The 26,939-nt window shown below is 46.1% G+C and overlaps 1 protein-coding gene across 1 annotated transcript in view; it reads left to right on the top strand.

Annotated features, from left to right (window-relative positions):
- Positions 1 to 26,939, top strand: part of ATP9B (ATPase phospholipid transporting 9B (putative)) — a 266,980-nt gene that overhangs the window by 151,195 nt on the left and 88,846 nt on the right.

Raw genomic sequence — 26,939 nt, forward strand, 5'->3', positions numbered from 1 at the left:
TCTGAGATACAGACCAGTTCTCGAGGCTCTTTTTCAGGACAAAAATGCATGCCTCCAGGACTCCCAACAGGCGCAAGGCAGGGACATGGGGTCTACCCAGTCTGAAATTGTTATCTTAAAACTTCAAACAAACCAAAAGTTTTTATTACTAAGGAGTTACTTTTATAATAATATTTGGTGAAAGTTTAAATTATAAGGAATACAACTTGAGTAATGGACTGTTGTATAAAGCCTAGCTTGAGATATATTTAATAAGATGATACTTGATTACATTTAAGAGGGAAAATTCTTACAGGAGGTTAAGAAAAATCAATTGTGACAGGCTGCCATTTTCATGCCATTCATAATAATAAGTTGCTCAGAGCAAGAGCATCAGGGATGAAATGGTAATACAGATTGCTTCAGGCAGTTATTGTAATCCCTTGGGCATATTGATTTGTGTTTCTAATAAAAAGATGCTTTCAGATGTCTCACTGACAGGTGATATGTGCCATTATGTGAATTAGAGCTACTTCTTGTTCTCTGAATTATCGTAAAGGCATTTTCAGATAACAGAACAAAATAGAATCATCTATGCTGTACTTTGTAGGTTGAAATATCAAGGCTGTGTTGGAGAATAGCTTTCTTATTTTAAAAAGGACAGTTTATTAATATTTTAAAAGTTGTATTGACTTGTATTAAGATGTTACCATAGAATAACTTCCTTCTCTTTTTTCTTGTGGTTTCTTGTGTGCAATCATAGTACCCCTTAATTTTTCTAATAGTTGTCTTCTTGAGTAATAAAATATCCCTGGGTTTAAATATCTGTTTAGAAACGTGATCGTGTGCCTCGCACACGTGCTATGCGCTGTAGAATACGGCAACTGTAAATAACGAGACTTCAGGAATGCTGTATTTGGATAACTGTTATTAATATTAACAAATCATAGTGTTTGAAAGCCTCATCAGGAAAAGATCAACAAGAGAAACAAGCCTACAATAAGTGGTTCAGCGGCATGCCGACAGGACCCAGGGTGGCTCTAGGGGTTATGGCCCCACATACCCCGCCTTTGCTGCACTTGTGTGACTGCACACTTTCATATTGCAGCTGCTCACAATGAAAAGTTGTGTTTCTTCATCAGCATTGTGAATGTAAATAAACTTACAATTTCAGGAAAGCAATAAAGAGGCAAAATGCTAAATGGTTAAAAAGCAATCCTAATGATAACATCTGGGACATAATGCTCTATCAGAGTATGCAGCAGATATCTACACCAGAAAACCTGGATTTAGTCCCTAAGTTCCTTTTAAGTATGAATTTGATTATAAAGCAGGTGTTCTAAATAGGAACACGAGCGTATTTGTTATTTAAATACTTTGTATCACTAAAAAGACTTAGTTTTACATAAAGTTCTGAATGAGGAGGGCTTACTAATCATTTGTCGAAAACTACTCGATAGTATTTTATCATTTCTGAGCAGTATAGTTAAGTTCTTTATAACCAAAGTCTTAACAAAGAAGTACAGGGGCACTGGGTGGCTCAGTTGGTTCAGCGTCTGACTCTTGATTTCGGCTCAGGTGGTGATCTCAGAGTCCTGGGATCCAGCCCCGAGGAGGGCTCCACGCTCAGCAGGGAGTCTGCTTAGGATCCTCTCTCTCCTTCTCCCTCAGCTCCCCCACCTAGTGCCCGCTCCCTCTGTCTCTCTAAATAAGTAAATAAATCTTAAAAAACGAAAGAAGTATAGTTTATTCAAGAAGCAAATATTTTCATAATTGTCTTTGTTTTTTGAAATCCTTGTTTCCTTACTCCGAGCCTATAAAAACTTAGAAATTTGTGGAAGTTGTGATGCCTTTCGATCACAATGTTTCCATCTTTTATGAGCTCACAAAACTGAGTACTTACCATCATCAGATAATCCTGAAGCCTTTTTTGGTGGAAGCCATTTTGGACAGGTGAGAAATGGGATCTGGAATATCTAGTAGAACCGAGAGTAAGGAGTAAGACCAGTTTTAAAACTTGGGACAGGAACTGAAGGAAGGTGGAGTGTGGGTGACGATGGTATGAGTGGAGACTGGGAAGGGGGGTAATGAGGTTTTCCTGTTGCTTTGAGATTCCCAGAGTCATGTCTTCTTCCCAAGAGGGCTGTGGTGGGTCTGAGTGGTACAGACCCACAGTGCAACTGTGCACACGGGTGCCTTCCTCAGGATCAGGAACAGGTTGTGTGCACGGTGTGGGTTCAGAAGCAGACTTTCCTGGGGGTAAATTCCAAGCCAGGCCAGCTAGAAGGGAAGGCCACATGGGCTCCTTACGGTGTCCTGGGAAGGCCTACTGTGCAGCGCGTTCGGCCCCTGCGTTGGCTCCTCCTCGTTAGAGACAGAAGCTGGTCCTCGGTGGGGACATGGACTAGCCAGCACTTGGCAGGCCGTGCAGGGTGCTTGTCCTGGGGGCTGAGGTCTCGGTGGGTTTGGAGGCCCGCTGGCTCCTTGTGCAGGGCGCCTCCAGCTTGCTGCCCGGGCCCCAAGCCTGCCCCCCGGAGAGCTGGCCCCACGCTGGCCACCATGACCGTGTCAGACCTCTGGCATAGCGCCCAGCACGTGTGCTGAATGATTAGATAGTTTTACTAAGGAGCTGATTGTCTTTTTTCCCCTCCATAGTTAATTTTTTCTAAGCGACAATTTTTTTAAAAATATTCCTCAGAAACAAATCTTAAAACATCTGGTTTCAACTTAATTGTCTTCTCATACATCTGAAAATATATTCTGAATGCTACCGTTTTTTAAAAAATTTGAGTTGTCGTTAGAGTAGCAACTGTACCAAAGTTTCTTTTTTAAAACTGCATTAACTAAAACGTGTGTATGATAAATTTAACATGAAATTAAATGGCTTTCTTTTCTCCTATGTAATTAGCGGTGTCAGCTAATAATTACCTTTTGTAAAACTTTAAAATATGTCGTGTGTGTGTCTGTGTGTGTGTGTGAGCTTTCCCACTGTGATGAACTGTTGATTGCCTGGGATTTCTTTCTGAGGGCCAGTCATCCACAGCAAGCATCTCTGAGTCTTGTTTTTAAACTGTGTAATACCATCAAAATCAAAACTTTTTTGAGGCCTTGAGTCACAATGACATTTTTGAACACAGGGACACAGAAACTTCTGTGGGATAAGTTACACATCAGACATTCCTTTTTTTTTTTTTTTTTTTTTTTTTGGTTTCAGTATAAATTGAAATCAGCATGCCAGGGTATTTCTTCATAGTATTTTCTAGAGGCAATAGGAAACGTTTTGAGCGAGCCCAAAACATACTGGTTAAAGGTTAATTAGTTCCTTCCTCCAGTGAACAGAGCCTCCAGTGGCAAAGCTTTAGCACAGATCAGTGAAATACTTACTGTTCGATGTTTCTAAATTCTGGTGGGAGGAGCGCTGCGCGGGGCTGGGGGGGTTGGCTCGGAAGGATGGTGGTCCTGAGGCCACAGGGGACAGGGAAGCGCGGGGCCCGCTGGGTGTTTCACGTAGTGTGAAAACCCCCATCCTAGTGATCATGTGAGCTTGGTCCTGATGCAGGTTAGTTAATAACTGAGGCCCGGTTAGTCAGTGCAGTGGGCTGGCTGAGTGAGCTGTTTGGTTGGTTGATTTGAATTTGTGCTGAAATGAGGCCGAGATTGAGAGGGCCCTTCAGAAGAGCACTGTCTTGTGTTACTCTCACCCTGAAGAAGGAGGGCCGCTGGCAAATGACAGGCAGACCCACAGTGACCCCGAGGTGCCGACGGTGCCGCCCGGGGGCTTCGTGTCAGCCTGGGCACCTGTGTTAATTGGCTCTTTTACTCCATTAAAACTTCTAAATTTTTAAACAACCAAGACATTATTGTAGACAGAATTATAACATTACATTCTGATTATGAATCTTATTTTTTGAAGCACATCTAGTTCACAAAAACTACTTTCAAAAGAGAGGAGAATTGTTTGGAATGCAAAGTTTGTAAAAGTTTTCACCCTGATAATTTAGGGATTTAAAATGATCTGTTTTATACAGATGCACAGCAGTGTGGGTATTACTTTGAAAATACAGTTACTGCCTAAGCTGCAAATCACTGTTTCCGCAGCGGCTCCTCTGGCAGGAGACGGGGTCGTAAAAACTCAGGTGAATTGAAGATGTGCGCGCTGTGTGAGAGGGTGGCGCACCTGTGGGCTGGCGGCTGGAGCGCCAGGCTCTCATCGTCGTCTTCCCTTGCACCTGCGCCCTCCAGCCTCCCCTTCCCCTCCCATGCGGCTAGCCTCCCCCATCCCCCCATGGTTACCAGCACCCACTCCCGTCTGGGGCGCCCCTCCGCCCATCAGGGTTTCCCATACTTCTGGGATGGCACCCCCTCCAGGCAGTGCTGCCATTCCCTCACCTGCACAGCTCAGACAGCTGCAGTCCTGTTCTCTTGGCATCACACATGCTCACAAAGTGCAGATTGGTTGAGGTTAGTGTCCTGCCCAGAGCCCTTCCAGGGGTCCCCATTTCTTTTTCTTTCTTATTTTTATTAACATATAATGTATTATTTGTTTCAGGGATACAGGTCTGTGATTCATCAGTCTTACACAATTCACAGCGCTCACCATAGCACATACCCTCCCCAATGTCCATCACCCAGCCACCCCATCCCTCCCACCCCCCACCACTCCAGCAACCCTCAGTTTGTTTCCCGAGATTAAGAATTCCTCATATCAGTGAGGTCATATGATACATGTCTTTCTCTGATTGACTTATTTCACTCAGCATAGCACCCTCCAGTTCCAGCCACGTCGTTGCAAATGGCAAGATCTCATTCCTTTTGATGGCTGCATAATATTCCATTGTGTATATATACCACTCCTGCTTTATCCATTCATCTGTCGATGGACATCTTGGCTCTTTCCATAGTTTGGCTGTTGTGGACATTGCTGCTATAAACATTGGGGTGCATGGGCCCCTTCGGATCCCTACATTTGTATTTTGGGGGTAAATACCCAGTCGTGTAATCGCTGGATCGTGTGGTAGCTCTATTTTCAACCTTTTGAGGAACCGCCATGCTGTTTTCCAGAGTGACTGCACCAGCTTGCATTCCCACCAACAGTGTAGGAGGGCTCCAGGGGTCCCCATTTCTTGCAGAGTAAACGCCGGCACCTCTGCTGTAGCCAGGAGGCCCTGACCTTTTGCAGGTGTTCTTGTAGGCTACCCAGCCCCCCGCCCTCCACCTGCTTGGTGCTTAGCCCAGAGGCTCACCTCTGATTCTGTGCTCACCAAGCTTCAGTGGCCCGCACTTGCTTAGCGTTGGGCAGAATCAGAGCTCCCTGGACTAACCCTGAGCTCTGAGGAGAGACGTAACGAGATCATTGTATGACTGGTCTGTCTGCCTCCTCTACTAACAGGTAAGCTTCTTTACCGCAGAGATTGTTCATGTCTGTATTTCAGGGGCCCTGCCCAATGTACATGCTTAAGGAAACTGTTTGAACAAAGGAGTAAACCTGGGGCAACTGTTTGTTTCTGTGTCTGCCTCTTCCACACATTTTAAACTTCCTGGAGGCAGAAGCTGTGTCTTGTTCTTTTGCTGCAGTCCAAGCTCCTCAGACATAATTGATGTTGGGCAGTTTAATGAGGAGCGAAGAAGGATCTCAAGATGATTTGCCTGAAAGTTATGTGGTGTCTTTGTAGGGGACGTGGGCTCACTGGAGACTGAGATGCTGTCCTGGGTGGTTGAAGTGCTCTGGCGGTATGCGGAGGGGGTGGGGGCGCTGCAAGATGGAGGGCGCGTTTATGGAGCACTTGCTATACTTCAGATACTACTCTTAGCATCTCCTACACTGTCTTCTCTGTGACTGGTGGTCTTCTGTTTGCCCCTGGCGTTATCATCTGTCTTACTGTCCGTGATTGATGGTTATATTGTCCCTTTGGCCTGTGGGAGTGCATTCAGCCCAGTGTCTGTGTCCCATTATTATAAAGCCATCATTTAGAAGTATTGTAAATGGTGCTGGGAGAATTGGACAGCCCCATGCAAAAGAATGAAACTGGACCTTTTTCCTGCACCACACACAAAGATAAACTCAAAATGGATGAAAGACCTAAATGTGAGACAGGAATCCATCAAAATCCTAGAGGAGAACACAGCCAATAACAACCTCGACCTTGGCCACAGCAATTTCTTGCTAGACACGTCTCCAAAGGCAAGAGAAACAAAGTAAAAAAAATGAATTATTGGTACTTCATCAAGCTAAAAAGCTTTTACACAGCAAAGGAAACAGTCAACAAAACCAAAAGACAACCGGCAGAACGGGAGAAGATATTTGCAAATGACATATCAGATAAAGGGCTAGTATCCAAAATCTATAAAGAACTTATCAAACTCAACACCCAAAGAACAAATAGTCCAATCAAGAAATGGGCAGAAGACATGAACAGACATTTCTGCAAAGAAGACATCCAAATGGCCAACAGACACATGAAAAAGTGCTCCACATCGCTCGGCATCAGGGAAATCCAAATCAAAACCTCAGGGAGGTATCACCTCACACCAGTCAGAATGGCTAAAATTAAGTCAGGAAACGACAGATGTTGGTAGGGATGTGGAGAAAGGGGAACCCTCCTACACTGTTGGTGGGAATGCAAGCTGGTGCAACCACTCTGGAAAACGGTATGGACATTCCTCAAACAGTTGAGAATAGAGCTATCCTATGACTCAGCAATGGCACTACTGGGTATTTACCCCAAAGATACAAATGTAGGGATCCGAAGGGGTACGTGCACCCCAATGTTTATAGCAGCAATGGCCACAATAGCCAAACTGTGGAAAGAGCCCAGATGTCCAGTGACAGATGAATGGATAAAGAAGATGTGGTTCAAATATACAATGGAATCTTATGCAGCCACCAAAAAAATGAAATCTTGCCATTTGCCCATTTGCAATGATGTGGATGGAACTAGAGGGTATTATGCTAAACAAAATAAAGTAGAGAAAGACAGTTATCATAAGATCTCACTCTTATGTGGAATTTAGAAACAAAACAGAATCATAGGGGAAGGGAAGGAAAAATAAAACAACGAAATCAGAGACAAATCATAAGAGACTCTTTTTTTTGAAAAAAAAAAAAAAGATTTTATTTATTTGACACAGAGAGAGAGCACAAGCAGGGTGAACGGCAGGGGAGACGCAGGCTCACTGCTAAGCAAGGAGCCCAATGTGGGGCTCGATCCTAGGACGCTGGGATCTTAACCTGAGCCGAAGGCAGCTGCTTAACCAACTGAGCCCCCCAGGTGCCCCTAAGAGACTCTTAACTCTAGGAAACAGACTGAGGGTTGCTGGAGGGGAGGTGGGTGGGGGATGGGGTCACTGGGTGATGGCCATTCAGGAGGGCACAGGATGTAACAAGCACTGTGTGTTATACGCAACTGATCAGTCTACCCCTAAAACTAATAGTACAGAATATTATAACTAAATTAAACTTAAATTTAAAAAAAATAAAAAGTAAAAATACTGTTTTTTCTTTCTGCCACAAAAGATGTTCCAGATTCATCTTGTACTTTCTTTGCCCCTGCCCCGGGATCAGCCATGGGTTCCTTCCAGCAGAGAATGTCATTTGGAAGTCAGGAGGGACCTGGGCGTGCTCGAAGCTGTTGAGATGTGCTGTACCCAGGCCCAGGCGTGGAACGGAGTAAGGAGACGGAAGTGTGACAGGAAGACGGATGGATGGACCCGTGCGCGCACAGACACACGCTGTTAAGCCTAATATTATTTATGTATATTGAACACTGGGAGTTCAGGCACACTTGCTGCTCCGGTTTCTTCTAGTTTTCTCTCTCTAGTGAGAAACATGGGTACTGTTGCCCTTGATGTATTTACTTATTTGATTGATCCCACACTTTCCAGTTGTGCCTCTTTGTTCAGCTGTTGAGCTCCAGCCTCTGGGCCCGACCACCCTTGCCTGTCTCCTTCCTCGGTGGCCTCAGTGCCATCCCCCAACCTGGGCCTGTGCCCTCTTGTGGGGCTGACGACTCTGCTCGGGCACAGGCCACATGCACCGTGTTTAGAAAGGACAGGGACACAGGGAAGTAATTATTCTCCAGTTGTTTTATTTTTGTTTCGTTTCAATGAAGATTAAAACCATTGTTTATTCATTTTGTAGACCTCAGCCAAAGCTTATAGGTTGTTAAGACAGACACTTGAGGTGTTCAGTAAATGCTGATTGAATGAACAGAGGAGTCACTTGTTGAGAGAGCCAATGAGAGACGTATTAAATACTTAAAGCCTCACCCTGAAAGAGCCTTTAGGTGAGTACAGAATAGTATTTGTCTTCAGTTGATTGAAGAGGAAGTGAGATCAAAGTTGCTCAGAGTCTCTTTGGGCATTGAATATAATGTCTGTCTGGTGAGCAGGGTTTGTATTGTTTGCAAGTCTGTGGTCACAGACTGCTCTGCCAGTGTAACAGGTGCTCCTGCTGGGGAACCTCCAGCTGTCCACAGAAAGCCCTGGGTGGACACAGGTGCTGAGGCCTGACTCTTCATCCCGACTCTGGCTCCCCACACTCCACGTCTGCCACACAGCTGTGTGTAGGACCCTGGGCAAAGAGACAAGTGAAGCCATGTTCCTTCCCGTTCTCCGTCTGCTGCTTTCTAAACAAGTAGAGCTGACTTCACTGGCATTGCCCTTTGCATCTGTTATTGCTTGGGATTCGAAATAAACACTGTCCTGAAAGAGATTATAATCAAAAGAGGGAATTCGTCATGGATACATTTATTTTCTGTCTCTGTCCCTACATTTTACACACAGTACACCCTCAATAAATAGTGACTTGTTTTAAGTATGAGTTGCTGGGCTGACATTCAGGGTAGTTTTTTTGTTTTGTTTTAATATTCCAAATTAAGTGACTTCCAAGTTAATGAGCAGACTCGGGAAGCTAGGCCTAGAACTCAGATTGATGTCTTCCAGCCACAGAGCAGGATTCCTGTGGACTCTGCCGTGGGTAGTGATGCTCACTAAACATGGAGTACGTACTACTCTTCCTTTGCAGGAACGTTGATGGCCAGCTCTGTGCTGCGTAGAACCGTGTGCTTGCGGAGCGGCATTACAGATCCTCTCCCGCTACTGCAAACACAGACGCGCAGCAGAAGTAGAGAAAGAGAGAAATGTGACATTACTACGTAAAGTGCATTAACCTGTAGAAATGAGCGGCTTGTGCAGGGTACAATTTAGAGAAGGATTTATTTTGTTTTGGTTGAATATTTAGTCATTCAAGCAACCATCTTAAGTTAAAGTCAATAATTTGTTTTTTTATTATAATTACAAAAATTGTTTCATAGCCTTAAGATACAGACATGGTCTGAAACACACAACATAGAAAACAGAATTTTCATAATGGACCAATTTAATATGTTTTTAATTCCAAACAATATAAAGAAAAATGACTACTTCCAAGTTTTAATTCCGGGCTAAGATGATGCATTTGTTCCATACTTTAGATGAATGCAGATGACATTGCAGCAGCTTGATTTCAGGGGAATGTGCTCACTTTGCCTTCTTGGCAGTCAGATCAGGTTACTACAGAATGTATGCTAGATTCTTTTTTTTTTTTTTTTTTTTAAGATTTTTTATTTGTGAGGCAGAGGGATCACAAGCAGGGAGAGTGGCAGGCAGAGGAAGAAGCAGGCTCCCCACTGAGCAAGGAGCCCGATGCAAGACTTGATCCCAGGACCCAGGGATCATGACCTGGGCTGAAAGCAGACGCTTAACCGACTGAGCCACCCAGGCATCCCTGTATGCTACATTCTAGAAGAAAATCAGATTGAGAAGTTTCCTCACATTCTTTAATTAGTCATCAGTCTTCTTCAAGATCTATTCTCAAACCTTGGCTTTCTGCATCAAGAATCATAACACTTCTAAAGATATTTGTGGTTGCTGATTAACACCAGTAAATAAATAAATGGGTTCTTGGACATTTTAAAGTATCCATGTGAGGGCACCTGGGTGGCTCAGTTGGTTAAGCGACTGCCTTCGGCTCAGGTCATGATCCTGGAGTCCCGGGATCGAGTCCCACATCGGGCTCCCTGCTCAGCGGGGAGTCTGCTTCTCCCTCTGACCCTCTTCCCTCTCGTGCTTTCTATCTCTCATTCTCTCTCTCTCTCAAATAAATAAAATCTTAAAAAAAAATAAAGTATCCATGTGATGGCACAATTTCATTTAATACACATTTTAAGTCATTTTAAGGATGTGTATGTAACATGCTGGGTTGTAGCTGGGTGTTCCGTTTTTGTTTTAATGCTGAATTAGTGCACTGAAGAGAAAAGGAGGGTGCTCAGGACCTGGGTCTGTTTTTCAGAGTAAGATTCACATTGCTTAGAAGAGATAGTTCACGTGCAAGTTTTTTTTTTTTTTTAAGATTTTATTTATTTATTTGAGAGAAAGAGAGAGAGCACATGAGAGGGGGGAGGGTCAGAGGGAGAAGCAGACTCCCCGCTGAGCAGGGAGCCCGATGCGGGACTCGATCCCGGGACTCCAGGACCATGACCCGAGCCGAAGGCAGTCGCTTAACCAACTGAGCCACCCAGGCGCCCCATGTGCAAGTTTTAAGAATAAATGAAGAGTACTCTAATGTTTTCTCCCCTTAAAATCAATGTAAGTAGTTCAAGAAGTATAAAAATGTTCAGTTTCTTATTTTGTTAGTGCTTCGATGCTAACTTCTCAAAGTAAACTGGTAGGTTTTCATCCATCCTTCTGTCACCCTAGGGCGGTGGGAGCCTCTTACTGGCGCAGCCTACTCCTGCTTATTGTCCAATCTGAAGTTCTCTGTTAGTTTGGTGGTTGGATACAGGTTGAGCTATTTGCCGCTCTTACTAATTAACATGAAGTTGTTTCTGTTTGTAACCTTTTTTTTCTTTTTATGGGTGCGGGGCAGAGGAGAGAGAATCCCAAGCGCAGAGCCCAACGAGGGGCTCCATCTCCCGACCCTGAGATCACGAGCTGAGCTGAAATCAAGAGTCAGATGCTTAACTGACTGAGCCACCTGGGCACCCCTGTTTAAAATCTTTTGATATCAATTCACCATATATGTTTCATAATAAGAAATGGAGTATAAATTCTCTGTTTTCTGTTTCGTGCTTCACTGCTTTCCTCAGAATTACCTGGAATGCTGGTAACTTGCTCCTTCATCCATTCGTGAACACTCGTTTTGTGCAGGGGCTTTTTAAGGCACAGGAAAAACATGGGGACCTAAACATCTGTCCCTGGAGGAGCTCATCATCTGCTCAGTGGGAGACATATTAACAGACCATTTTAAAACGGACTTGTCCTTTATAGTCTTACTAGTCCTCAGGTGTCTGGGGAGCAGTGAACACTGACCCTAACAAACCTGGGAGGTCTGGCCTGGAGGGGGTCAGACTCGAGGAGGGGGCTTCCGGGTGCTCCCGGTCAGGGACGAGCAGAGACCCTGGGTGCGTAGGTCCCGGACCAGGAGTGATTTGGCACTTTTGTTGTGTGTGGTTATGGAAGGGAGCGACAAGAACTGTCCTTGAAGAAACAGTGAAGGCCTCGATCACACGGGGCCTTCCGCTCCGCTGTGGAGTGCGTGACCCACATCCCAGAGCCAGAGTAGAATGAGCTCAGGGCCGGGAGATGTGTGTGGTAGATCGTTCTGAGCGCCGTGGGAGACCAGTTCAGAAGGCAGGACAGGCGGCAGATGAGGTCTGGCGAGCCCCATTTCAGACAGCTCGGTGTCGTTTCGGCAGCACGACGTTGAGGTGAGGATGCTGTGGTGTTTTATTTACACACTTCATAAATGCTCAAAAATTCAGTCAGAGGTGCAAGAAACTAGAAATTTTAAAATATTAATGGAAAGAAAAAAATACGTAGCTTGGTGCTCAGCTTTTGAGTTTTTAAATAGATTAAAACAAATTTGATGGTCTTAAAAACTGAGACTTGATTTGGAAGAGCTGTGTGCTGTTGAGATTTGAGAAGCCAAGTCTTAGAGAAGCCGCGGTGGAATGTGCGTGTGAGCAGTAGGAAAGCCAGACCACCGCTCCGTAGACATCCTGTCACAGCCTGCTCCGGAGGGGAAAGGAGAAGAGTCGGAGGAGCAAGGAAGAGAGGTGTGGGTGTGGAGTTCGTGCCTCTTGGAGCAGAAGCCCCAGTAGCACAGCTGTGGGGGCCGAGGACGCCACGGCCCCAGGTCCTCCCCAGCTGGGCCCCTCCCACAGGTGCTGCAGGCTTCAAGTCCCGCAGGGCAGTCTCAGAAGTTCCCGTGCCACCCGCAGGGGCAGATGGGAGGACCAGGAAAATGTCTGCCATGGTGCTGACCGCCGACCCTGGGACTTCAGCACCCAGAGCCAATACCATGCAGATAGTGGGCAGAGGAGGGAACCTCCCCATCCTCAGGTGCCACCAGGCCCTCCCACCCCATCCTGGGTCTAGTGGGGGTGGGGAAACAGAGTGGTAAAGGCCAGAATGCAATTTAATTTAAATCTGAAATATTAATTATGATTTTAGGTTGTGACCAGATTCTATTAGATTGAATATTTCAGGATTTATTTTAGGAAAATAAAGTTATGCTTTGCACCTCTCAGCCTACATTCTCTAAAGATGATACCTACTACTCTAAAACTTCCCAGATGTTGGCGATTTGAGGAGCTTTTGATACCTGCAGGTAGAGAATTCTAGGTGCGGTTAGATAGGATTCTGTACCTCCTGGTTAGGGTAGAGAGTTGACTGTTAGTCGAGATTGTGGGATAGATACTGTTCTCATGGAAACGGTCTGAGTAGGCTTGGGCCAAGGAGGACAGTGTGCTCCTACAAGAACTAGTATGGTCAGAGGAACAGAACCCACAAAAACGGGCAAAGGTATGAGCTGAATCAAAGAGAAGAGTTTGCAGCCGGAGGGAACGATCACCATTGTCAAATGCAGCCGACTAGAGCACACATGTGGCTCTGACCATGTGCAGGGCTCTGGTGACCTCCAGGACGAGCAGGGAGGGAGGGGGGATGAGGCGATGAGTGTTCTCAGGCTGGGCAGTGTTTACAGGACACGAACAACGTGGCCATGTTTCTGGGCGATGCGAGTAGCAAGGAAGAGAGGGAAGATTCCAGAGAGACAAAGTAGAATAAAGTCCCAAAGGACACAGGAGGGTCTTCAGCAGAGAGGAGGGTGTTCTTGAACTGGGTGAGGGGCATCCCATTTCACGGGACAGGAGAAAGAGAGCAGGACAAGGTCTGGTCAGTACAGATTTGATCAGACATGGCTAGTCATGGCACACCACTCGGCCCCATGTTCTGGATGAGGTAGGAAACGTGCTGGTCTGTCAGAGTAAAGTCAGGGGAGAGCCCTCTGGCCTGGAGAAAAACCTGGGGAATATGGAGTAGAGAAGGCTGGGAAAACAAGCCATTACAAAGCAAGTAGAGAGATTGACCCATGTTGCTGAAGCCCTAGTAGAGGCTGGAGACGCCATTTCTAGAAGGATGATTGTAAATTGCTGTGTGACTTTCTCCAGCAAAAATCCTCCAGAAGCAGAAAGTGGGATGTTGGGTTTTGCTGTCAGGGTTGTGCAGGCTGTGAGCCACAGTAAGCTAACGTGCAGTAACAAATGGGCCCTGACATCACAGGGGTTCAGAAAACAGCTCTGAACTTCCTCCTGCCTGCGGAGTGCTCTCTTTGGGGTCCCTGGGGACTTGGGTTTCTCCTAGCTTGTGGTTCCAACACCCGGGGCCACGGCACCATCCCCGCATCTAGCCAGAAGGGGGTAGCACAGTGGGCCCCGTCCATTGTCGGCCTGGGAAGTTGGCACACCTGGCCCTACAGCAGAAAGGAGTTGAGCTGAGAAAATCAACCACTGTCACCCGAAAGCTGAGAGACAGGCTTGAGATCTGAGCTGGAGCCATCAACTGGAAGGACTCATTAAGTCATTCTGACCAATTCTGGAGGACGAGTGTGGACTGTCTGAGTCTGGGACCCGGGTGCTGCCATCTTGGGGGCTCCAGAGCCACCACCCCGCCCCCGCAAGGCAGGAAGGGGACAGGGAGGAGTGTCCCCTACGTAGCAGAGTCTTACTGTAGACAGTGAAAAGCCTGTCTGGCTTTGTCCCACCTGGGGAGGGCATTTCTCCCACTCAGTCCCCCATTAGTGAAGGTGACAGGTCCATTGAAAACCTGGGAGTGAATTACGGCCCCACACCTTAGCCGCACACCGGCGGGTTTCCAGGGCCACAGTGGCAAGTTCCAGATGGAAGAGCTTCGGGGCATAGACTCCCCAAGGAGCCACACTCAAGAAGCCCGAGTCAGTGGGGAAGATGGAGCCGAGGACACCGGAGGTCCTCAGGCACTTCCAGCCCCTGCCCAGGTTACTTGGTACATCATGTCCAGCTTTCAGCAAACCTTGTAAGACGTGCTGCCAGGTAGGAAAACAGCCTGGAGAAACAAAGCCAACGCGAGACCCAGACGCACAGAGGGCGCAGCTTCGGGAGCTAGCGGGCGGGATGTGAAAGCACCATGGTCGACGTGTTACGGGCTCCTGTAGGAAAAGCAGACGTTGTGCAGGAGCTGGTGTGGGTGGTGCGGGTGGGGACACACTATCGAAAAGACCAAAAGGATCCCTGTGGTACACGGGAAGAAGGGCTGCGATGGGCTGCTCACCACCAGCCTGAAGACAGGACAAAAGGAACTTCCCAAATGAGAAGAAAAAAGAAAAAAGAATGCAAAAGGGAACGGAAGCCCTGAGTAGAGCCTCCGAGAGTGAGGGACGGTCTCAAAAGGTGTAACGTGCCAGCCAGAGAGGACGGAGCTGACAAGCGGCTGGAGCCGTCCTACAGGTAATGACAGACACCAAACCACAGATCCTGGAGCCCAGGGAACAAGCCAGGCCAGAACCAAAAAGATGTACACCCGCTTGCATCCCACTGAAACCGGAGCAACCCAAAGGCAGAGAGACAACCTTGACGGAAGCCAGAGAAAGTACGAGCACTGGTCTGGAGAAGGACAGCGCACACCGCCAGGGTAGGCGGCGATCATGGCAGCACCTCCTCAGGGCCAGGGAGCGACGCCCGGGGCGGGTGGTAGATGGCAAGCCCCTGGAGCCTTCCCACCAGCCTGAGGGGAGAGGAAGCCCCGCCGGAGGGTTAGCCGCAGTCTTCCAGAGCCCAGCGGGGGGAGGCGCCTCTAGGTTTAACACGGTCACATGGTTTAGAAATTCAGAGCGTGAAACCCCTCTTGCCTCTACCGTCTCCCCAGTCGCCCTCGCAGAAGACCGGCTCCAGCAGCGGGGGGGGGGGGGAAGGGCTGTGCCCCATGGGTCGCCAAGTGCAGACGCAGCTGATGGGAGCACCCCCCCTCCCTCCGCCACCGTCGGCTTGCTCTGGCTCCATCCATCCACGCTGTGCTGGGTTGGAGCCGCGTGGGGTCCTTCCTCCTCTGGACTTGCGAGGACTCCCGCAGCCTGGCCGGGCCGTCGTGGAGGGCCGTGTGCTGTACTTCATGAGCTACTCACGCAGTCACTGCAGTTTCAGAAAGGCTCTTCAGCTCGCCTCCTCTAAGACGGGAGAGGCAGTTCCACACCTATTTACTTTTCCTCTGGAATGGTCTTCCATCCACGTGTCTTGTTACCAGCCCTTCATCTCCTGCTTCACCTCTGAAGGTTTTCCTCAGTGCTTGGGTTTTGTTTGACAACAGGAATGATACTTAATTTCTGTTATACTGTTTTGATTTTCTGTTTTAATTTTTGTTAACACGCACACGCACAAAAGTCTGCAGGCCAGCGAGTCCTCACAAAGTGAGCACACACTCCTAGCCCATTACTTGGGCAAGAAATAGAACTTTACCCGCACTCCAGAAGCTTCCCTCCCCTGCCCTTTCCTCCCTAAAAATAACCACTGTCCTCCTCTATCTAATCAACATTATTTTTGTTGGGATTTTGAAGTTTACAAAAAATGCACTTATGTGAAATGGATTCTTATGTCTGGCCCCTGCGGCACAGCGCTCCTCACATGTGAAGCTGATTGCAGCGCTCTGCCCTGGGCCATGTCTGCGCACCAGTCCACGGTGTAAATAAACCGTGATTGTGTGGCACGTCCTCCTGCGGTTGTGGGATCTTTGGTTCCGCCCAGTTCTTGGCTGGTAGGACATTGGTGTGGGTGTGTCTGTGCTGTGTGCGCACAGATTCGGTTTCTCTTGGGTGGGTGCCCAGGGACTGGGGTTGCTGGGTCCCACGATGTCTACGTTCATTTCACGTCATTGCAGTCTTCCACAGCGAGCACACCCGTTTTCATTCCTCCCAGTGCTGGGAGTTCAAGTTCCTCCGGGACCTTGCGCACACTCGCGTTGTTCGTTTTTTTCCAGGTGTAACATTCTAGTGGGCATGTGTTGATGTCCCACCGTGTTCGTAGTTTCCATTTCCCTGATGACTAGTGAGGTTGAGCGTCCTCTGTGTGTTTATTGTCTGTCCAGACGTTGTTGGTTTGAGAATTACCTGTGGGTGTTTTTTACTTGTCTTTTTATTGGACGGCTAGTCTTTCGGTGTCCGCCTTGTAGGGGTTCCCTGTGCCCTGCTGTGAGTGCGAGGCCACCCAGGTGCGCTACTTCCTCCCCCTCTGCCTCCTCGTGCTCTTCGTGGGGACTTGATGAATAGCGATTGTTAATTCTAATGTCATCAGTTATTTTTTTCTTTTTATGGTTTAAGAAATCTTTCTGTACCCTGGGTCATGAAGATACTCTTATCTTCTAGAAGTTTTTGTTCTACCTTTCTCACATCTCTAGATGTCTGGAACTAAGTTTTGTGTTTCATGTGAAGATGGGACAGTTTCCACCTTCTTCTCCGTGTAGATATCCATGGGCCCATAACCACGTGGAAGGTCCATCCATCCTTTGTGGCGCTGCGGGTGCGGTCCCGTGTCTGAGGACAGTGGGTGTGCGTGCTCTGTGCATCAATTTCCATGGTAATAATCTTCCATTACTGTAGGGAGTTTGGGATTGCAGTCACTGTCCGTAGAACTTGGATGAATATTGTGTATCCCTTTCTGTTTTTTCAGGTATGATTTAATTTTTTCAATGATGTTTTACGATTTTTCTCTGTAGAGTTTTTTTTTAATTTTTTATTGTTATGTTAATCACCATACATTACATCATTAGTTTTTGATGTAGTGTTCCATGATTCATTGTTTGTGCATAACACCCAGTGCACCACGCAGAACGTGCCCTCTTTAGTACCCATCACCAGGCTAACCCATCCCCCCACCCTCCTCCCCTCTAGAACCTCAGTTTGTTTTTCAGAGTCTATCATCTCTCATGGTTCGTCTCCCCCTCCGACTTACTCCCCTTCATTCTTCCCCTCCTGCTAACTTCTTCTTTTTTTTTCTTAACATATATTGCATTATTTGTTTCAGAAGTACAGATCTGTGATTCAACAGTCTTGCACAATTCACAGCGCTCACCATAGCACATACCCTCCCCAATTATCACCCAGCCACCCCATCCCTCCCACCCCCCACCACTCCAGCAACCCTCAGTTTGTTTCCTGAGATTAAGAATTCCTCATGTCAGTGAGATCATATGATACATGTCTTTCTCTGATTAACTTATAAGTTTCTTTTCTTTTTTTTTTTTTTAAAGATTTTATTTATTTGAGAGAGAGAGAATGAGAGATAGAGAGCACGAGAGGGAAGAGGGTCAGAGGGAGAAGCAGACTCCCTGCTGAGCAGGGAGCCCGACGCGGGACTTGATCCCAGGCCTCCAGGATCATGACCTGAGCCGAAGGCAGTCGCTTAACCAACTGAGCCACCCAGGCACCCTCTCTGATTGCCTTATTTCACTCAGCATAACACCCTCCAGTTCCATCCACGTCATTGCAAATGGCAAGATCTCATTCCTTTTGATGGCTGCATAATATTCCATTGTGTATATATACCACCTCTTCTTTATCCATTCATCTGTCGATGGACATCTGGGCTCTTTCCACAGTTTGGCTATTGTGGACATTGCTGCTATAAACATCGGGGTGCACGTACCCCTTCGGATCCCTACATTTGTATCTTTGTGGTAAATACCCAGTAGTTCTCTGTAGAGTTTTGTACACCTTTTGTTTGATTTATTTTTAGGCAGTTAGATTTTGTTGATGCTGTTTCATTTGTTACCTTCTTAAAATTTCATTTTCTATTTATTGCCATATAAAAATATAGTTGCAGTGAAGCCTTTTATTCCCAAATTGGTTTCCCATTAAAAATATTAAATGCATACTTTGCATTTTAATTACAGATCCCAGTCAGATGTTGAGCACTGTCGTCTCAAGAATTTACCCTGTCTTGGGGCGCCGGGGGGACTCAGTCAGTCAAGCGACCGCCTCTTGATTTTGGCTCAGGTCATGATCTCAGGTTGTCCCGTTTAACACTCTCTCTCTCTGCCCCACCCCTCTAAGAAAAAATATTTACCCTGTTTGGCCAGCTGATAGTTTCTTAAATGAGAAACTTGGTGACTTGTAGCACAAGACTTCACTGCTGTTGGTCAGGTGCTGAGGCCGCCTCAGGGCCCTGGGGAAGCTATTTCCTGTCTGTGTGAGGGAGGCAGATGGTGGGTCCCTGATGTGTCGGTGCAGAGGCTCACAGAAACACTGGAAAAGAAAGCACAGTGACTTGTCAGTTTGGGCTGCTGATGTGCAAGACCATAGTGTGCAGGATGACCCTGAACACGTCGGCCCCGCCCTTTTTATTCCAACTCCGTACACTCCCATGTGTGTTCGGAGCAATGGGGTGTCGCTTTGAAGATGCTTGCCAAAGTCCAGATCTTACTTTTCACTCATGGAATTGGCCAGGCCAGAGCCAGCTCCGTAGTAGTTGTGGGCGCAGCCTGCCCCTGACCGTCCTGACCGGTCCTGAGTCACTCTTCTGCCCCTACCCCACTCACGAGCTGTGTGTGGACAGGCTGTGAAATTCACTTCTGTCTTCTTCCTCCGCTGTTGAGATGGTGATGTGTGTGACCAGTGGCTGAGGGGCCAGGAGCCGACATGACCTCCTGTTGGAGAAAGCTGTTCCAATGATTGGATTTCAAAAGGGGGAAAGATCTGCAGCCTCCAAGTCAGCTATTCTGTAACAGTGTTTTTGCTTGGATTTGAAAGAAATGAGACCAAATGAGAAGTAGATGCTTCATCATGACATTAGAACAAGAATGATGGTGGTTGGCTGCCGTGAGCGGTTCTCCTGTTCCAGCTGTGGGCCAGACTGCAGAGGTTCCAGGGCCGCATCCCAGGCCGGCAGCCTGAGTCATTCATGCAGAGGGCTCACCGTGGAGAGGGTACCTTTCAGCCAGAGACCCCAGCGGGCCCAGATGAATCTCGCCTTGAAAGAGCTTCCAAGGGCCACACTGGGAAGTGCGTGGGGCCAGCTGCCTGGTGGTGCTGAGTTGGCCTGGCTGAGAGGCGAGGCTCTGCCCGCGTGCCCGCCGGTACTCCCTGTGTCTCCTGCCCACAGTCCGTCACTAGTTGTGCATCTAGAGAGGAAACAAAGATGGCGAATTTGCACACAGGCCAGATGACATCGTGGCGCTTCACGCAGACATTGTGCACGCAGCCCTGTGCACGTGGACCATTCTCGTGGAGTGGGGCCCCAGGATGAAGCGTGAGCCCCTGAGCTCTGGGAAGACACGTGAGCTAAAGCCTGCCTGAGGCCTGTTGTCATCGTGACAGGCAGGTGGGAAGATGGGCTGTGCCGCCGTGGATTATAGGTACTTAAAAATAGTCTGGGAAGAATTAATTCGTTTAAATTCTAGTCATTATGGTGCCATTTCCTACCATCATGCCATACTTATTTTGAAAGGAAATTGAAGAAAAATTAGCTTACCTGCGGTGGATCATTGTTTAAGAGAAGTCTGATGACCAACACTCACTTCAGGCAATTCACAGCAGCTTCTTCTATAGTTTAAAATGCTCTTCATGTAAGTTATAGGATTATCCTTTGGGAGGAATATGTGTCTCACCTTGCTGTTTTCTTGAGAGCATTGTTTTGTAAGGACAGTTAATCATCCGTCAAGTATCAAGGCTCCGAGAGATGCTGAAGGACACAGAGCAGTGTAGAGTGCATCTCTGGGAGTCCTTCAGGACTGCATTTCCACGTGCCCCCACCCTGGCTCTTCGAGGACACCTTCCTGCCCGACCCAGAACCTCAGGGCTCCACACACACCGCCCCGTCCCTGCTTGGAACTCGGTAGAACCCACTTAAGAGTGTGGGAAGGAAGGCTTGAGGTAGAACAGGCAGGTACCGTGGGGTTATTTGTCCTTTGATTACTTTGCTGGATAAAAGACTTGCCTTTGTTGACTGTTTACTTTCTTGGTCGTTGGTTTTGGTCAGTCGTTTGATTTAGTCTGTTCTGCTTTCCCCAAAGTAGTTGGTGCCATGTCAGCAAGTTTTAGCACATTTAGATAAAAACAGTGGAGAAAAACATTTTGATAAGCAAAATTTGACCAGTCTTTATTTTATGGACCTTGTGGAAGTATGTGTAGTTAAAGGGAAGTGCTACCAGAGATCTGATTATGGGGATGAGTAGTCCCAGGGAGCATCCACAGCTGGGCTGTGTCTGGCCCAGGAGGCCAGACTGGAGGAGGAGACCGAAGCTCCCGGGAGGTCAGCCACAAGTGCTGACCTCTGATGGAGTTAGGAAGATCCACCAACGGGAGTCACGCAGCAGCACTTGGGGAAGGCCGTTGGGTGGGAAATGGCTAAGGTCATAAGAGGTCTGAAATTAATCAGACCAGAAATGAAAACTTTTATGTTAATTATTAGTGTGGAATTACTCTTGTTAAAGTAAATCAGTTACTTATGCATTTATGTTTTGTTTGCCTGGAGCACTTTTGCCTGCATCTTTTTTCATGTAGAATGTAGCCTGACGGACTCCAGTATTGAACTAGCTCACGGTGGGTCCGTCCCCCAGTCAAAATGCACAGCCTCTCGGAAATCATGCTGCCCCTTGTCTCCTCACATCTGGCCTGGGTGCTCTGTCATATTTTTGAGCACCAAGGCTTGATAGACGACGACCTCTGAGATTCTGAGACTCTTCTCAGATCGCCGAGGAGCTGCAACCCCGTACCCTCTTTGTGATCGGTGGCGTGTGTTCTCCGGGAACAGCTGAGGTGCCGAGGAGCTTTCACTGCAGACCCACTCGGCCATGGCTGTTCCCGGCTTCAGCCATAAACAGCCCTCATCCAGAGTGAGAACCTGTTGAGTATCTTCTGCCATAAGACAATTCACTAATTACTAGAATTTTAGCTCTCTCAGTTTAGGGCAACCTTTTCGTCATTACGTGGCATGCTTGTTTTTAGCAGCTAATATGTGTAATTACACTTAAAATAAGTGGCTCCGAGTGCTTTAACAGCATTTTGATATTAGTGTTGTGACCTAGCAGTTGTCTTCTGGTGGCTGAATAATTAATTTGTGTCTAAGAGCTTTTACGTTTGATAGTTGCCTAACACGGGGTTTCCTTGTGGAAGGCCTGCTGGCTTCCAGTGACCCTAAGCTGCCATCTGGTACAAATTCAGAGTGCTTCTGTCATCTGCTAGTAATTGCTGGCACCTGCACGGTGCAGTCCCCCAGAGCTGAGTGTGTGTGAGGAGCACGAGTATGGCCTTTTGGAGTGGGGTCCTCCACACACGCACACGTGGAACCCTGGCAGGGGAGCACAGCCGTGGGGTTTCTCAGTACAACCATGTGGTAGTTCATCTGTATTTTCATGTACAAGGTAGGAAAGATGGTGACCGTTTGGTGAAGGTAATTAATTCACTAAATCCTGGCGTTGTGTTTGTTTTATGATTTGTTTTAATGGGTCTAGTACTTAGTAGCCTATTTAGGCTGGTAGGATTGTTTCCATGACATTTTACAGAAGACTTCTTTAAATCCTCTTTTGTGAGCGGATAAACTTTAGTCAGGGCACTTAGCTTCTAGCACCATATTATATTAATGTATTTTACTTGTAATTTAGAGAACAAGAAGAATGCCCTGATTTGAAGGCTAAACTGTCCCCCGTGGCACTGGCACAGCTGATAATCGCGAACTAGAAAGATGTGTATATCAAATAGTTTACAAAATGAAGCCAGCTGTGTTTCCCTACATACTGTGGCTTCCTGACATGCATCATTAAACCTTATTAGCTACTTCCTTTTACAAAGATTCTTGTAGTCTTGAACATTGCATATTAACATTTTCTGCCCCTCCAACTGGAAATTATTTGCTTTATTGTAGAGTGTCAACTTGCTCTAGTTTCTGATGCGTTCTAATTGGTACTTTAGAGTGTAATCATCGTGAGATACCACGCCATGCATTTCTTTATTTGGAAATTAATACAGACCTTTTCACTTTATCCGTCAATCTGGGCAACTTTTCACACAATTCCTAACTCCTGGGATTGCTTACAAGCCATTAAGTATGAAATGGTTCATAAAATGTCTTTGAAAACATAAAGTAACACAAAAATTTTAGATGTTTAAAATAGTGTTACATTTTGCCAAGATGCCACTAATAAAGCTCTTACACAGACAGTTCTCATAATAAAGGAGGTAAAGCAAGATGGAAAGTTTCTTCAACCACCTGAAGTTGTCATTTAAAATTTTTAGCAAATCTGCTAAATTCCATTTTTCTTGAAAAATAAGAATGTAAATCATGAGAACCGTGGACTGACTCAAAATTAGATGTTAGACCCACTGGCCACTCTCCATCGGTGTCTCTCTCTCTGCCATTCTTTGTTGGCCTTATAAGGGGCTAGTCACTGCTGATGCTGACTCGGGGGTGCCAGGACACGGGCAGAACGAGCCCCTGTGTTCACGACAGTGTCATCCCCAGATGTTTGAGACACTGGTCCCCAGTGTGTTATGGATCTACCCTATGCTTGATGCCGGTACAGTCGGGGGCATGCGTCGCATTGTCAGGGAGCTTCACGAGTTCTGTGAAACCATGATCCTAGCTTGGGTTCCAATAAATATCTTCGTCATAGATCTTGTCAAGTCAGCTAATGACTCTCGATTTAAAAGCACTGTTGACTGGTTTATGTAATGATAGGTGCCGGATATTTGGGGATTGGGGTAGGGACCTTAAGTGGTCCATAAATTCCTGCATATTTGCACAATAATCTAAGAAACATTGAGGGGAGACAGTGATGCGTGACCGGACACCATTGCAGCCTTCATGTGACATGGCGGCTGGTGGTACACAGTGTGGCTCCCCGTGGGGCTCGCTGCAGAGGCTCACACGTGGAACCGTGCTACGTGAAACTGCACCACTAGAGCAATTAAGCCTTCTTTTCCTGCTAATTGTCATCCGTCCCCACCCCAAGATGTTTGACTTAGAACTAGCAGCTTCATAGGCTGTGTTTAGTGTTTGACTCAAGTCCCTCATGAAAGCAGACTTTCTGGAATCTATTATATGAAAACTCTGTTGACTAAAGTTGGTAAACTCCCCTGCACAAACCATTATGTACATTGTGTTTGCTGGTACGTCGAAGGAAGAGTTTAGATGTAAGTAACGTTTTGAAGCTAATCACTGAGCAAGTTTCTGACTTTATTTTGGAGACTCCTCTGTATCGTGACCTCTTATGAAAGAGGATCTCAGGTTGGAAATTAAGGTTTCATTTTAAATTAATGGGACCTCATTTACTAATAAAAATTGAGCCATTTCCTTAACCAGAATTTTATAAGGGAAAAAATACAGGTGGAAAGGTGGTAACCCCTGGCCCCATTACATACAATTTCTTACACACACACACACACACACACACACACACACACACCCCCAAGAAACGAAAACCGTTCTCATGGCACACTGCCAGGCAGGCTCCAGGGCCAAGGGCTGCTCCGGCCATCCCCCCGTCAGCCCCGTGCATCCCCGCTGTGGACTGTGCTGGGGAAGGGGTGCTCTGACCTGTATCCTCCCCCAAACCCAGCCTTTTCATATGACCTGTAGTCCAGCAGCTCCAAGCCACTCACCAGAATAATTCCTTCAACACCTCATTTTCTGGATATCAGAAAGGGATCGCATAATTATTTTCTGGCTCTTTAAATAGAGTTCAGAGGGTCTCCCGAAGGGAAGCTGTCACTGTGCTTGGCAGTTTGAGGATGCAGTAGAGTTGGAAGGCCTGGCTGTATGTTTAGTAATTTCCTTAACAAGTAGTCATGGAGCCCAGATTTTAGTACTGGTATTATTAACATCCTTAGCAGTACAATACTGTTTTCTAGCCAATAATATTTTACAGATTATATCTAATGAATAAAAATGTGTCTTAAGGGTGTTTCTGAAACACACACACAAGATATTTAAAACAGAGGACTTGCCACATTGAGAAGAAAGTAAAGATGCACGCGTGCACGTGTCTCCCAGAAGAAGACGGTGCTGGGCAGTCTGGTCTCATCCGTGCAGACCGGTGAAGAGACGAGCGCGGGAGAGGCCAGCACGCGCACCCCCCCCCCCCCACCAGCAGTGCTGCAGGAAACACAGTCTCCCCTTCAACTCTTAAGATACCTAATAAAAGCCTTTCTGTAAAAGTATCAGTACCATTTAGGGTTATTATTAGAAAAATCTGATTTTCATGTTGCTAGGGAACAAAGAAATCCCAAGAGCGTCGGGTGTACCGCAGGCCGTGACCCTGGGCGTGAGGTGGCTCTTGTACCTGCAACCTGGGCCCCGTCCCTCCTCCCACATCCCTCCAGGCTTTGTCGTTTAAACACAATAACATGGCTAGACCCCCAACTCGTGGGTGTTGTGTTTGTAGATAGTAAGGATTTGAAAGTAGGTTAATGCTGTTTGTCAATATCTGTTAAATATAAAATTACCAAAATCAACTGCTTATTTAATGACATTGAAATCCAAATGCCTGACTTGGTATTCCACTTATGTGAATGATGTTGAATGTTAAGGTTTCTGGTGTCAGTGGATAGCTTAGGTTATTGAAGTAATTATTTTAAATTGGTGAGTGGCTTGGCAAAACCATTTAAAATTGATAGCTTCCTACACTGTTAGGACAAAAATAAGGTTAAATATATGCAGGATCTTGAAACCATCAGTGTAAGCTCTTGTTACTGTTTTATCAATTTAGTTTATAATAGATCTAAATCTTCAGAAGCCTTAGTCCTGTAGTACTCTGCTGATTACCTGCAGTATTCTGAACGTATTCTGGATGTCTGATCTCTAAACATGATTCCTTCTAGAACAGTATGTTTCTATTCAGGAAATTCCCCTCTTGTAAGTCCTTATCAGTTCTGCCTTGAATTCTGCATGGCAGAAATTAGATGTTTAGGGTAACCCTTTTAAGCAACAAAAAAAATACATCTATGTACGTAACATGTATTCAATATACTGAATTGGTTGAATTAGAGATCGAAGTTCTGCATTCAAAAAGCAGGCATTCAGGATTCAGAAAAAAATAAGCGTCAGACATGCGCGCCCTCTGCTGGCTCCACGGCAGCATGCCGTCCCTTGGCGCTTGCGGTCTCTCCCAGCTAGGAATCGTTTACAAAGAGCAGCAAGACATTAACATGACCCGCGACTGCGGCGCACTCAGGTTATAGTCGGTACAGCGCTGGCAGGTGCATTTTAGTCTTCTTACGTCCCTGATTTTCAAATAAATTATGTGGACTATTGTGAAATAAGATTGGGAATACTGTACATTAGAAAGTTACGGGGTTTTCTTAATACTCAGTGCTGGATTTTGATGTAACTTGTGTACATGGAGTACACATTAAATTTCCAAATAATTTCCAGGCTGTTTTGCATGTTTTCACTCCATTTTTGTTTAAATATGGCATTGATGTGCCACAAGTTGTATACACGAGTATTTGAAATAGTTTATGTTAAAAATTAAACTTAGCACTTATTTCTAAGCCACTGTATTGCATTAATTTTGATGACTTCTGACATATTGGTTATAGTTTAATAAAAGTTCTAATATGACAGAGGAAGCTGTCAGACAGTAGCCGACGTGACCAGGCAGGTTGTCTTTCAGGACCATACAACAAGCCTGCGTTTGGGAAAACCAAATCTGAGATGTGTGCATGTGTGTATACATATGTTCATAGACAACCTGCTATTTTTGTGACATTTTTGTCAGTTATAAAAAGTGCCCTGTTGAGTGGATATGTGTCCTATCGGAAATGCTAAAACCAGTATTGAAATTTCTCCAGGGGTCTGCAGGGTCAGCAGTTTGACCAAACAGCTTCATTGTGCACTCGACTTAGCAGGTAACATGTTTGCAGATTTCAGCAAGGCTTTCACCTTCAGCAGCGTGTTTACTGACAGCCAGCTGATGATGCACGGTCTGACAGCGGAGCTCAGTCCCAAGTTTGTGTAAACCAGGCTCACTTAGGGTTTGCCTTGAATCTCCTGTCTCCTCGCTTAAGTTTCTCCCGTTGATATGCAAAGTGGTTTTACTTCTTGCTGAATAGCTGATCCTCCCACCAGTACTTTTTTGTTCCTGTAAAAAATAGAACAACCCCATTTTCTTTTTAAATGTTCAACACTTAAGGAAAACCATCTTATGTAATAACTGTATAGGAAGCACGGGAAGAAACCTTAGTTGCTGAATATAGGAGAGTCAGGCAAAATTTGTTCGTAGGTAAAAATGTAGGATATGAAATATTCTCTAACAACAGACTTTAAAATGTGTATTGTGTAAATATACATTCTTGTTTTTAAAAATTAAGGTGATATATTTTAACATTAAGAATTTTCGTACTGATACTTATTTAGGGAGCTTTTAAAAGCACAGATTATTGAGCCAATAGACTAAAATGGCTCAGAGAAACGCTGCTTATTTCGCAGATCACTGGGGCGGTGAGCAGTAAGAGCTCCAACACGGCTGCAGCGTGTGGCCAGGCTGTGTGTGCAGCAGACACGTCAGACTTAGTAGTTCATGTCCAAAGATGAGTAAGTAAATAGACTTGAGGAAAAAAATAAAAGGCTATATAGCATCACTTTTTAAAAACTAATACTTTCAATTGAAACTCCAAAATGGAA

This window comes from Zalophus californianus, chromosome 14, assembly GCF_009762305.2.
Source record: "Zalophus californianus isolate mZalCal1 chromosome 14, mZalCal1.pri.v2, whole genome shotgun sequence".
In the NCBI taxonomy this organism is placed as follows: Eukaryota; Metazoa; Chordata; class Mammalia; order Carnivora; family Otariidae; genus Zalophus; species Zalophus californianus.